This window comes from Schistocerca gregaria, chromosome 9 (genome assembly GCF_023897955.1).
Source record: "Schistocerca gregaria isolate iqSchGreg1 chromosome 9, iqSchGreg1.2, whole genome shotgun sequence".
NCBI lineage: Eukaryota > Metazoa > Arthropoda > Insecta > Orthoptera > Acrididae > Schistocerca > Schistocerca gregaria.
The window spans coordinates 110,760,376-110,773,655 of NC_064928.1; the positions used below are offsets into that span (position 1 = coordinate 110,760,376).

General features: G+C 45.6%; 2 non-coding genes across 2 annotated transcripts; both read left to right on the forward strand.

Moving 5' to 3' along the window:
• Window positions 1–5,531: 5,531 nt before the first annotated feature.
• Trnae-cuc (transfer RNA glutamic acid (anticodon CUC)) lies at window positions 5,532–5,603 on the forward strand. Its single transcript has one exon. It is a non-coding gene; the product is annotated as a tRNA-Glu (tRNA).
• Window positions 5,604–11,716: 6,113 nt separating this feature from the next.
• Trnae-cuc (transfer RNA glutamic acid (anticodon CUC)) lies at window positions 11,717–11,788 on the forward strand. Its single transcript has one exon. It is a non-coding gene; the product is annotated as a tRNA-Glu (tRNA).
• Window positions 11,789–13,280: the final 1,492 nt, after the last annotated feature.

A 13,280-nucleotide genomic window follows, 5' to 3' on the forward strand; every position in this document is an offset into this window, starting at 1 on the left:
AAACAACGTTGCCCTCAACATCATAACCATAGACTCACATCACCAGTTATGACTCTCTTAAGGAACATCTCATTCCATTGCCCGATCCAAAAGCTCTTCACTCGTATTGACTCGTGAACTGTGGGACGAACTGTAAGTAGGCTGTTAAGGTTTTTTTTTTATTGATAACGCCACGTAGCGCTCTGTATGAAAATCACTGGCTGTGCTGCGTGCAGTCTGTGGCTGGTTTGCATTGTTGTTTGCTATTGTAGTGTTGGGCAGTTGGCTGTTAACAGTGTGTAGCGTTGCGCAGTTGGAGGTGAGCCGCCAGCAGTGTTGGATGTGGGGAGAGAGATGGCGGAATTTTGAGAGCGGACGATCTGGACATGTGTCCATCAGAAAGACTAAATTTGTAATATTGGATATCATGAACTGATATATATATATATATATATATATATATATATATATATATATATATATATATATATATATACTTTTGAACACTTAAGGTAAATACATTGTTTGTTCTCTATCAAAATCTTTCATTTGCTAACTATGCCTATCAGTAGTTAGTGCCTTCAGTAGTTAGAATCTTTTATTTAGCTGGCAGTAGTGGCGCTCACTGTAGTGCAGTAGTTCGAGTAACGAAGATTTTTATTAGGTAAGTGATTTGTGAGTGGTATAGGTTAGTGTTAATGTTAGTCAGGGCCATTCTTTTGTAGGGATTATTGAAAGTCAGACTGCGTTGCGCTAAAAATTTTGTGTGTCATTTTAAGCATAGTCATTTATAATTTTTCCAAGGGGACGCTTCAGAACTTGACGGCAACATGATGCATTCCAAGATGCTGTGTCAAGATTCCTTTTCATGATCCATCTGAAATGGTAAAATTCTTCTACGATCTCTCGGACAGTCAGTCTTCGATTGACATACACAGTTTCGTTGACATTCCTAATAAGAGCGTTGTCGGTAGAGATCGAAGGTTGTAATAAACGAGGGTCACTTTAACTTCCGTCCGGCCATTTTTAAATCGAGTACGACTTAAGCACCGATCACCGTAGGCTTGCTGCATCATTTGGTGTGTCTCTGTAAAGGTTTCCTTGAGTTCCACGCAACATTTAACCCAGGCGCGTTGCTCCTCTAACTCTGCCATCTGGAAATTCACAAAGTGTGCTCGGCACAACGTCCTACTCTGTTCAGCACTGAAAAATAACAGACAAACAATGAAACTGCCAACAGTTACACATTAAACACAGGCGTGTGCAGGGATGCTAAACCGCATTTCGCTTCAACACGCCACTGGCGCGCAGTTACGAACTTTGTTGTTCCGGAACTTTTGAACCGAGCTCGCATTACAGTAGCCTTAATTTAATTTCATATTCCTTCGTACGAATATGTATCGCATTTGAATGTGACCGTCAGTGATGCGCATTCACGAACCCACGTTACTTCGTGTCAGTGCACACCACAGCGACTGATCGGTGCGGATCGCGCGAGACCGTCAGTTCCTTAACGCAAACATTATCCTTCCTTACACCTCTGCCCCTGAGGTGAGCGGCCAGCTTCAGTTAGCTCACGGCAGAATTCACCGAAGTCGATTAAAATTAAGCAAAAATTAAAATGCTATTGTATCTTTAAATATTTCTGTGCATTACTAAGCAGGAGAACTACGAAACTCTTAGCGAAAGAACTACTCACTGCGAAACTGTTAGCGCTAACCGCCGTTTTGTATTCAGCTGTTAGTTGTCAGATTCATTTTTACAAATAAAAATCAATTGCCGAATGTATGAAAGATCATCACTTCAGAAAGGCTTGACCGATTTGCCTGATTGTTTTTTATCGTTGTACTCCAGATTGTCAAGAGGAGGAGAATCCACAGGAAAAGTAAGAGATCTCGATATTTTTGTACTAAAATCTCAATGAAAGAAATCTGGCGGTCGGTTTGACAGTACTGTCACGTGTTCTCATGGCAAAAAAAAGGTGTGACGTTCAGTTTGACAGTGTTTCCAAGCAATTATTAGACACTGGCAATGGAAAAATACCTGTTGACGGTTCCACTGACCTCATTTCGATTCCACATAATTTTTGTCAAAAAAATGGCTCTGAGCACTATGGGACTTAACTTCTGAGGTCATCAGTCCCCTAGAACTTAGAACTACTTAAACCTAACTAACCTAAGGACATCACACATCCATGCCCGAGGCAGGATTCGAACCTGCGACAGTAGCGGTAGCGCGGGTCCAGACTGAAGCGCCTAGAACCCCTCGGCCACTGCGGCCTGCAATTTTTGTCAGATCGTGACATCGAAAGAAGATCACGAAAGTGTTCCCTAATATTGCTGCAGGTAACAAAAAAGAAAAAAAAACAAGTTTGATTGTGCAGACCAGCCATTTACGCAGCGAAAAATAAGTAAGTAGACGATGTGAACATAAAAATACAATGTTCAGTCGCTGGCCATTGCTTTCACTTGATTCAATCGATTCCATTACCGTTCCAGATTTCCAAATGAAGTATTCAGTTATCCAAGTTGTGGTGTCACCGCCAGACACCACACTTGCTAGGTGGTAGCCTTTAAATCGGCCGCAGTCCGGTAGTATACGTCGGACCAGCGTGTCGCCAATATCAGTGATTGCAGGCCGAGCGCCGCCACGCTGCAGGTCTAGAGACTTCCTAGCACTCGCCCCAGTTGTACAACCGACTTTGCTAGCGATGGTTCACTGAGAAATTACGCTCTCAATTGCCGAGACGATAGTTAGCACAGCCTTCAGCTATGTTATTTGCTACGACCTAGCAAGGCGCCATGATCAGTTTCTATTGATATTGTAAATCAGGTACCATCAAGAGCGACGTTTGTCATTAATGGATTAAAGTTAAGTATTCCACCAGTTACGCCCGTTCTTTTCAATTCTAATTCCCTTGTCATGTCCCAGACCTCACGCCAGCCTGCGTGAGCTAAAACGCGTGCATTTCGGCCTCCTTTACTAACACGGTTGGCTCTCGTGCCAACCACAACACAAGTGAAGTCCTGAATTCATTGCATTTGCCAAGAATGTCAGTGCACAATTTGCAGCTCAAGGTCGCGTCAATATTATGTTACGCAATGTGAACCAACCGAAACTATGAAATGGGGCAAAACTCGCTGTTAAGAAGTTGATGAACAACGTGATTGGAACAACGATAATCAAAGGAAAGTTCAAAGGCGAGGATATTATAATTCCAAGAATACCACTGATTACAATCGACTTACCATTTCAATTAAGCGTGTACAGTTACAGGTTCGCCTTGCATTCGCAGTGACGATCAATAAATCACAAGGCCAGCGTTGCAACTGTGTGGGATAACCTTTAATTGCCGTGTTTTTCCCCACGGGCGTTGTACAGCAGTATTCTTTTCTTTCCAGAAAACAAGATAGAAAAAAAATCGACCATCACCAAGCGTTGCGATGAACGCGTTTAACACACCAGCGAATTATTGTCAAAATTTCATTTCAACAAATTCGTGATCTAACTGAAATTGTTTTGTTTAAATTCACAAAAATTCAAGGAAAGTATTGTGAAAACTAAGCTTTCGGCCAAAAAGCCTTCTGAATTAAACACACACACACACACACACACACACACACACACACACACACACACACACACACATTTATGCAAATGCAAGTCACACATATGACTAATTCAGAAGAAGGTTTTTGGCCGTAAGCTTTCTTGATTAGCACTCTTGTTTTTGTGCCTGCGACTCAACGTTTTCACTTTTTGTCCGGATTTCTGTTATTAAATTCAAGGAAATGCTCAGATTTAATGAACCCCTTAATCTATACACATGTTATACAATAAATACTTCGTTAAACCGGCTGCGAGAAAGAGCATGCTAAATTCTGCCGTGAACATGGGCTGTTTTATTGTTTCTGCAGTCTCTTTTTCATAGAAAACAGAAAAGTTGTGTTTGTGCGAAACCTTACAGTCCTACCTCCTCGCAGATTAAAACCATGCGATTGGATTGTTTGGTGGAAGAGAACAAACAGCAAGGTCATCAGTCTCAACAGATTGAGGAAGAACTGGAAAGGAAGTCGGCCATGCCCTTTCAAAGGAACCATCCCGGCATTTGCCTGGAGCAATTTAGGGAAATCGCGGAAACCTGAATCAGGATCGCCATATGCGGAATTGAACCGTTGTCCTCCCGAATGCGAGTACAGTGTGCTAACCCCTGGGCCACCTCTCTTGGTCCGAAACCATGCGAAATACCGTCATTAAAGCTACTCCCCTCACACTTCCAGCAGCCGAAAGGGTCTCTCTCATACCCCATGTATGAATGATTGCAGCTGACTTACCCATTCATTTTCACTTCTATTCCCAATCAAGGTTTTGTTGCGGTAACAATAAATAAGAACAGACAGAATGAGGAGGAGGAGGTGGTGATGAACAGAGAAAGGTGGAGGAAATATAAAGAAGGGGAAGAAGGATATCCAAAGAGAGATGAGGGAAGGAGGAGATGGAAAGAGAGAGTGTGGGATAAGAGATGTAGAGGGAGCAGGTGGACAGTGATGCAAAGAGATGTGGGGAGGAGGGTCTGCGCGCCGCAGTTTGACGACCACTGTTTTATAATAATTAGCAACTCCCACTTTAGCAGAATAAAAAATGCTGAAGGATACAGTGGGGCCTATTTCATTTTTAATGAGATTACTGTAGGTCTTACACTTTGCTGCTAAAATGTTAATCTTACAGCTTAACGTGGTTTGCAAGAGGATTTCCACTATGCAATTCGTGCTTATAGTTTAATAATCATCGCAGTTCCATTTTCTATACGTAAAAGATTTCAATACTTGTAAATACAGCATTAATTTTAAATTTGTATTCTTGCAAGTATGAGCAAATATTACAAATATTACAATAATGGTACCGTGACCTTTTTAACACTTATCAAGTCTATACCAAAAACAATGTGGTTTGTATTACATCTCAAGGTCAGTTGCCAGACAGAAAAACATTATACTAATCGCACAATCCAAGCGGTAAATGCTATTAAGGTCATTTCCATCAGCCACCGCTGGAGTGTCAGCTTTAGATTGCGCCAATAATATACACACACATTTTATTTACGAACTTCATCTGCATCTTCTTAGCTGGAAAACTTCGTTAGTGAGAGTTATTCTGTTAATACGTAAAAACTTATGACAAGTGACACAAAGTACTGGTCTATTCTAGCCTACATAATAATAGGTGACGTTCCACTAGGTTTCTCAAACTCTTTAACGGCTAATGTACGCTGGCAGATCTTTTTTCCGTGCACACCCGGAGAAGGTATCGCTTGTAACGAAATTTTCTTGAAAGAGATTGCAGTTCAGCTTTCGCCAAGCAGCTAACCAGAGATCAGAATAAGGGTAGCACACTGTGAAACTCCCATAACGAGTTCATAGTCACTCTACACATTATAGTTAGCTATTTAGAAGTAACATCAAGTGTAAATTTGTATTAGTCTACATGTATCGTTAATTTATGATCATAGTTTATATTACCATACACAACAATAGAACTCATTTAACGAAATGTCCGGTATGGTCTAGTGGTTAGGATAGCTGGCTCTCACCCAGCAGGCCCGGGTTCGATTCCCGGTACCGGAAATTATTTTAATATGTTTATTCCTATTCTCATTGCAAACTTTAAATTGCTGATATATATATATATATATATATATATATATATATATATATTATAAACATTTTTCCTGAGAGCGACATTCGCACACAGGAAGCGACCTCATTACACAGAAATGTGCTGAGCTGAAATAGAATACTTGTTGCAATACCAACTTATTTTTTCAGTTGAAATTTTCCATTCAACAAATTTCGTCCTGTTTGTTTAGAATGTTGTAAAGTAGATTAATATGAACACCTGACAGACTGTAAATAACGTAACAACACTCTGTACTCAATAACCATTCAGATTGTCGTAAATTTAACAATAAAAAACTCAAGATGATGAGATGATTCCTAATCCCGCATAGCTGTATGAAGGTGCTTTATTCGCAACTACCGGTTTCACATCGGATCTTCAGGTTTACCTGTCAAGTATGTAAGTCACTGTGTGAAATTTTTGAAATCGTAGTATTGTCATTCAACAAAAAAACAATGCAAGTATTTACAACGGTTATATTTTCATAGCATAGATAGACAATTACGGTGTCCCAGCTTTTGGGAAGTTATTAAAGTTCAGTCAAACCACGTTTCGTGGGTTGTCACAATAAAATTGAGCACACCCAAAAGATATTTGTCAAAATGTACAAAGCGTAACTGCTGAACGAGCCAGGTCCTAGGTAAAAGTGTGTGTGTGGGAGGGGGGGGGGGGGGGGGAAGCAAATAAATTGGTACACTACTGTGAACGGGGATAAAATGCGTAAAAAACTAGCTACAGTCAAGGGAAAGTACTGTAAGCAGGGCCTAAGTGAGAAACATTATCCAAAAAATAATACTCTAGTATGGAACCGAAACGTCGAGAATGAAAGAAATCTGAAAAATGGCTTACCGGCCGGTAAGTCTGCTTTCGGCTGCGGTGGGGCGAGGACGTCCGCTGCGCCCCGCAGTGCGCGACCGTGAGCGCTTGCTTGTGTTTACCTTCTCGCGGCGCAAGTTGTATTAGTTCCAAGTTCAGTGCGACTATGGCACACACATGGTCGCCACGATACGATCAAATTTACTTTCCAACCAGATCACGCGCGTCCTCGAGCCTATGAAATAGAACAGTTAATAAGCGACGATCTACGTTTAGATCCGGCGACTGTCGTCGGAATACATTTTTCTACATCGGCGAGCGTGGTTTATGTTAAAATGAACAGTGCAGAGGTCTGCGCGACAGTGGTGTCTAAATACTCGAACTCTCTCAGATTCAAACATTCTGACGGGCATATCGGTGCAGTGACGGTGGGTCATGCAGGCATGGGCCTAAGGACTGTGAGGGTTTTTGAACTCCCCTTCGAGGTCCCAGAGGAAGTTGTCAAGGACGCCTTCCGACCGTACGACAATGTTATCAACCACGTTGCAGAAAAGTGGCAAACTTTCTCGACGTATAAGGTCTAAAATGGTGTGCACCAAATTAAGCTTGAGCTCAAGAAACATATGATGTCCTATTTGAACAACGGTGGTTATCGTGCAATCATCATGTACGACGGTCAGCCGCGTGTCTGTTCCAGATGTGGGCAGGAAGGCCATGGTCGGTCGAGCTGCTTACAACGTCGAATTACGCAGATACCAGTGGGAGAATCCTGCCCCTCACGTACGCTCAGACGACGATGCACACGATACTTGAGGTCGAAACGGGCGATCAGACACACCCATCGACCCCAGAAGTACCAAGGGAGGAAGAGGAAGGACGCCGATGCAAACCCATATGTCGCCCCCTCCACAGCAACAACAGCAGCAACAGTCCCACGGACTCCAGACGCAACGTAACAATCAAAACGCGATGGACGTGGACGCGAACATTGTCCCGACCGCGGCTTTCCTAGCGGAAGGTGATACTGAAACGTCCCCTTTGAACAATTATACAAAACTGTGCTTAAACTGACACACAATATTTTTAGCGCAACGCAATCTGACTTTCAATAATCCCTACAAGAGAATGGCCCTGACTAAATTAACCTATACGTTTCACAAATCACTTACCTCCCAAAAATCTTCGTTACTCAAGCTACTGCAATACAGCGAGCGCCACTACTACCAGATAAATAAAAGATTCAAACTACGGAAGGCACTAACTACTGATAGGCATAGTTAACGAATGAAAGATTTTAATAGAGAACAAACAATGTATTTACCTTAATAGTCATAATACGAGGGTCGGTCAAAAAGTAATGCCTCCCATTTTTTTTCTACTTAAAAAAATTAAGTTAAGTGAAAAATTTGAATTTGGCGCCATTCCTCAAACCTTCTTCTGCAATCCACTGCAGTAGTAACTTTCTGTGTCAACAGGTGGCAGCACAGCAGAAGTTTGTAAGATGGCCGACATCGATGTTCGTTTGAGACAGCGTTGTGTGATTGAATTCTTGAATGCAGAAGGTGAAACGCCCATACGCATTCATGAAAGACTGAAGAAGGTGTATGGTGTTGTGACAGTGGATGTCAGCACTGTTAGACGATGGGTTCGTCGTTGTAAGGAAGCTGAAGGGCAAACACCGTTGACTGACGAAAAGCGGAGCGGCAGGCCGGTGAGTGCAGTGACTCCACACAACATTCAGCAAGTTGATGACATCATTCGTGGTGACCGTCGGGTGACTGCAGATGAAGTGTGTCGCATTATTTCTCTTAGTAAAGGCAGTGTGATCACGATTATTAAACAATTGGGGTACTCAAAAGTTTGTGCACGGTGGGTTCCAAGAATGTTAACCGATCAGAATAAAGAGGAAAACAATAGCCTCCCAACACTTGCAGCGCTTCCGTTTGGAGGGAGATGAGTTTCTGAAAAAAATTGTGACCGGGGACGAAACATGGGTGCATTTTTTTGAACCCGAATCAAAGAGGCAGTCAATGGAGTGGCGTCACACAAGCTCGCCGAGGAAGAAAAAATTCAAAACTGTGCGATCGGCAGGGAAAGTTACGGCAACAGTTTTCTGGGATACAGAGGGTGTGATTCTGGTTGATTTTTTGGAGCAGGGATGCACAATAAATTCTGTTCAATACGTCACAACCCTCAAAAAACTTAAAGCACGTCTTCAGCGAGTTCGCCCAACAAAATCAATGGCAGATGTTCTTCTTTTGCATGACAATGCAAGACCACACACCAGTCGTCACACCTCTGACGAGGTTGTCAAAATTGGATGGGAAGTTTTGCCTCATCCCCCATACAGCCCTGACCTGGCACCATCAGACTTCCATCTGTTCGGGCCACTAAAAGAAGCTCATCGTGGGATTCATTTTGAAGATGAGGAGACCGTCAAAACATCCGTGCGTCAATGGCTTAGGAAGCAGAGCTGTGATTTTTACTGTGCTGGGATACATGCCCTTGTTCAAAGATGGACCAAAACTGTAGAGATGGGCGGAGATTACATTGAAAAATGACAAAATTATCCTCAATGTTGTGGTTTTCAACCTATGTAATTGCATTTAAATATCCTGACAATTAAACGTAGAAAAAAAATAGGATGCATTACTTTTTGACTGACCCTCGTATATATAGCAGTTCATGACATCCATTCTTACAAATTTCAAAACTCTGCCATCTCTCTCCCCACATCCACCACTACTGGCGGCTCACCTCCAACTGCGCAACGCTACGCGCTGTTAGCATCCAGCTGCCGCTTCCCAACACTACAATGGCAGACAACAATGCAGACCAGCCACAGACTGCACACGGCACAGCCAGTGATTATCATACAAAGCGCTACGTGGCGGCGGCGTTACCAATAAAAAAATCTAAACAGCCTACTTACAATACGACGCTGGATTGCCTCCCACATTCGGATACGGATGTCCACGTTCGAAAACAACGTTCACCTCGACGACGGAAGCGACGTCGGCGGACCGCTTCTGACGATTGCCTTCTACACACGGCCGGTCAAGAAGGTGACTTCTCATCAGACGGCATGGATGCTCTGCCTGCTGAGGATCTAAGTGGTGTAGACAGTTCACTTGCCCATACCACGAGTGCCAAGTTACTTCTTGCACCACAGATGCAGCAGGTCGCGTCGATGGATGGCGCTCCATCTACCTCTACCAAAGACGACGTACGTGCGGGAGATTTAGGTGCCGATCAGCTACACAGCATCGTGTTGCAGCCACTGTGGTCGGACGATGTTGAGGAACTTCCTGAAGAGGGCACGGGTGACAGGGGAGGGGGTGGCATTGGAGATGCCACTCCTAGCATGAAAGACTCATAATTTGTAACGGTTTTCGTGGGTCCGGCATATCTTGCGGTTAGCTTTGATTGCCATGGCGTCTACCCTAGGTGAAGCGGCTAGGCAGCACACCTTTCGCCTTGCCACAATCAATATCAACGCGGTAAGGGCACCACACAAACTGACAATGTTACAACGCTACAACGCTTGATGTGGCGGACGTCGACATGGCCCTCTTACAGGAAATATGTGTCGCTAACTTCCCTGACATCTACGGATATACAGCCCACATCTCCTACACCTCTTCTACCGAATGTGGTGTGGCTGTTCTGCTACAGCACGGTTTGGCGGCTACGGACGTACTGTACTTACTGAGTGCAAGAGCCATGGCAGTAACTGTCAACGGTGTACGACTCATCAATGTATATGCCCCTTCAGGATCAGGGAGACGGAGAGATGGGGCCCCCTTTTTTTCGGAAGATATTACGCGTCTATTTATGGGCCGCATAGACGATATGGTGATCGGAGGAGATTTTAACTGTACATTATCTCTGATCAGCAGCCACATCACGTCCCGTGTGCGGAATTGGAGATGTTAGTGCGTGACCTCCACCTGATTGACACGTAGAGCCACATCCATGTCCCAGCTCCTGGATACACCCATTATACAAGTCATTCATCAAGTCGGTTAGACAGGATTTACGTCACAAGCATCCATTCGACGGTGACGAGAGGAGCAGAGCTCTGACCCACTGCATTCACCGACCACACAGCCTATATTTGCGCTATTGCCCTCCAACCTGGACGTGTGTGGCGCAGTAGGCCCCCCTGGAAACTGAACGTCGCCCATCTGGACGAGCCGGCATGTAAAGGCGCTATCGAAGAGTCGTGGAACTCGTCCTTACAGCGTTGTGGTCGTTACCGATCGACCCTCAGTTGGTGGACTGAATGTGCGAAGCCTGCTCTTAGGCGCACCTTCATGGCTTACGGCCGGGAAGCGGCGGTATGGAGGAAGAGCACGGAAATCTTCTATTACACCGTCCTATGGGAATGTCTTGCTATGGAGCCCTCATCTGACCGACAGATCATAGTCAATCGCGCGAAAGCGCAGCTCGTCTCCTTAGCACGCCATCATTTACAAGGCGCTGTTATACGGTCGCATGCTCCAGACATGATACAATCAGAAAGACCATCTATGCACCACATGCTCCTAGAACGCATGAGGCGCCGTAGGGCATTGGTAACCGACATGATAACGGACGACACGTGGCAGAACAAGCAGGTATAGCAAAAGCCTTGTATGGGCATTACGCTCAACTTTATTCAGCAGTGCTCCCTGATATGGCGACCGTAGACGCCGTTTCAGCACATGTCCACGGTACAGTTCCACCAGACATGGTACCGACTTTACTGGGAGAAGTGACAGAAGAGGAAGTGCTCGACGCCATTGGTAAAGGTGCTCCCCATAAATCACCAGGAATCGATGGATTACCATTAGAGTTCTATCGAGCATTTAAACAACCGTTGGTACCGTGTTGGGTTGCAATTTGTCAGGAACTGATGTCCCCAGGTATACCGTTGCCTGCACCGTTCTTGAAAGGACTGATTGTCCCCATCCATAAGCCGAAGGGACGGAATCATGTCCGCGATTATCGCCCCTTAACGTTATTGAACAGCGACTTCAAGATCTTTTCGAGGCTGCTATCAGAACGGCTGGCTGCCCGCCTGTGAACACGTGTGCCGCTCGCTATTGTGCGTCCCAGGTAGCCGAGGATTACCGGCCGCCGAGCCGTCGCCGCCCGACATCCTACCGCGAGGGCACGAAGGCGGTGGCCAAGTAAGGAGGTGGCTCCTCCGTTGCCGCCGGAGCATTGTGACACACGCGGTGTGACATATAGACGTTCGATATCCGGTATGGTCTAGTGGTTAGGATAGCTGGCTCTCACCCAGCAGGCCCGGGTTCGATTCCCGGTACCGGAAATTATTTTAATACGTTTATTCTTATTCTCATTGTTCTGACGCTGCTGAAAATACTGTTGCAATCTTTAAATTGCTGATTTATATTTGTGATAGGGGACACAGAGGTGTTGTCCAATATAGCGGCCGAGCTGGCGGCCGCCCCGTCCCCCGCCGCCCAGCGGGTGAAGGTGACCCGCGCCGCCGCCGCCCAGCCGCCAGCTGAGGCTGTCATTCACGGCAGCCAGCAGGCCGAGCCCAGCGCAGAGTCCACGCCCACCTCGTACAGCGAGGCGCGCGAGATCGCCATCAAGAAGCAGGTGACGAAACTCGCCCGCATCTTGAAGGAGTCCGACGACGAACCGAAGGAGTCGCACGAGCAGCCGCAACCGGCGTGCAAAGCCAAAAGGCGGCGCAACAGACGGCGAAGCCGCAGCAGCAGCTCAAACGACGAGAGGATGGAAACCTCCGACGGGGAAGCGTCGGACATACCGTCCGTAAATGCGGGGAATCAAGTCTCCGAACCGGAGGACGTCGTTCTCCGGCCGGACCGCCCACAGCAAGCACAACTCCCGCCTCCACACAGCGCTTAAATGCAGACACGCTCGTGCTATAACGTCATCACGTGCAACGTAAATAGGATGAATTCGGTTGTCAAGATAGAAGCCCTCACGGAGTTCCTGCAGCACCGAGCTGCTGGTGTAGCAATGCTACAAGAAGTAGTAACCATCGACATAGAAGAAATACCGGGATTCGACGTCCTTTCGAACACAGACGCAGAAACGAGGACTGGTACTGCGATAATGGTGAGAAATGGGATCGACGTGGAGAACATCAAGACCCTGACTGACGGCCGCGAAATATCGGTCCAAGTAGCCGACACATATTTCGTCAACATCTATGCGCCATCAGGCACAGAAAACAAGCGGTCTAGAAGGCAGTTCTTTAACGAAGACGTCTGTGGACTCCTTCCACACAACAATGTCAACGTTGTGTTGGGAGTCGACTTTAACTGCGTGGCTGCTCCAGAAGACCAAGTCCCGGTACCAAATCTGTGCACGGAGCTGCAGGAACTCGTAAGAAAGCTAAAGCTAGACGACTCTTGGCGCATACTACAGCCAAACACAACCGAATTCACTTATTACCACAACCGCGGAAGAAGCAGGCTTGATAGGATTTGTGTGACCGGAGAGTTGGCCGCCACTGTATCGCATGTGGAAGTCTGCCCTGTGATCTTCTCCGACCATTGTGCCTACACATGCAAGCTCCAGCTGTCAACGAGGAAAATCTCAGGAGGAAGATCAGTGTGGAAGCTTAACATGCAACATGACGCCAAATTACATCAGGAGATTGCGCACACCATAGAAGAAAGCTTACGGACGCGACAGCAGTATCCGTCCACCACACAATGGTGAGTTGAACATGGTAAACTACAAGTAAGGAGGACACTGATTAGGCACAGTGCGGAGAGGGCATTCTGGAGGAAGAGCACTGCAGACTTTTACGTCCTTCAGAC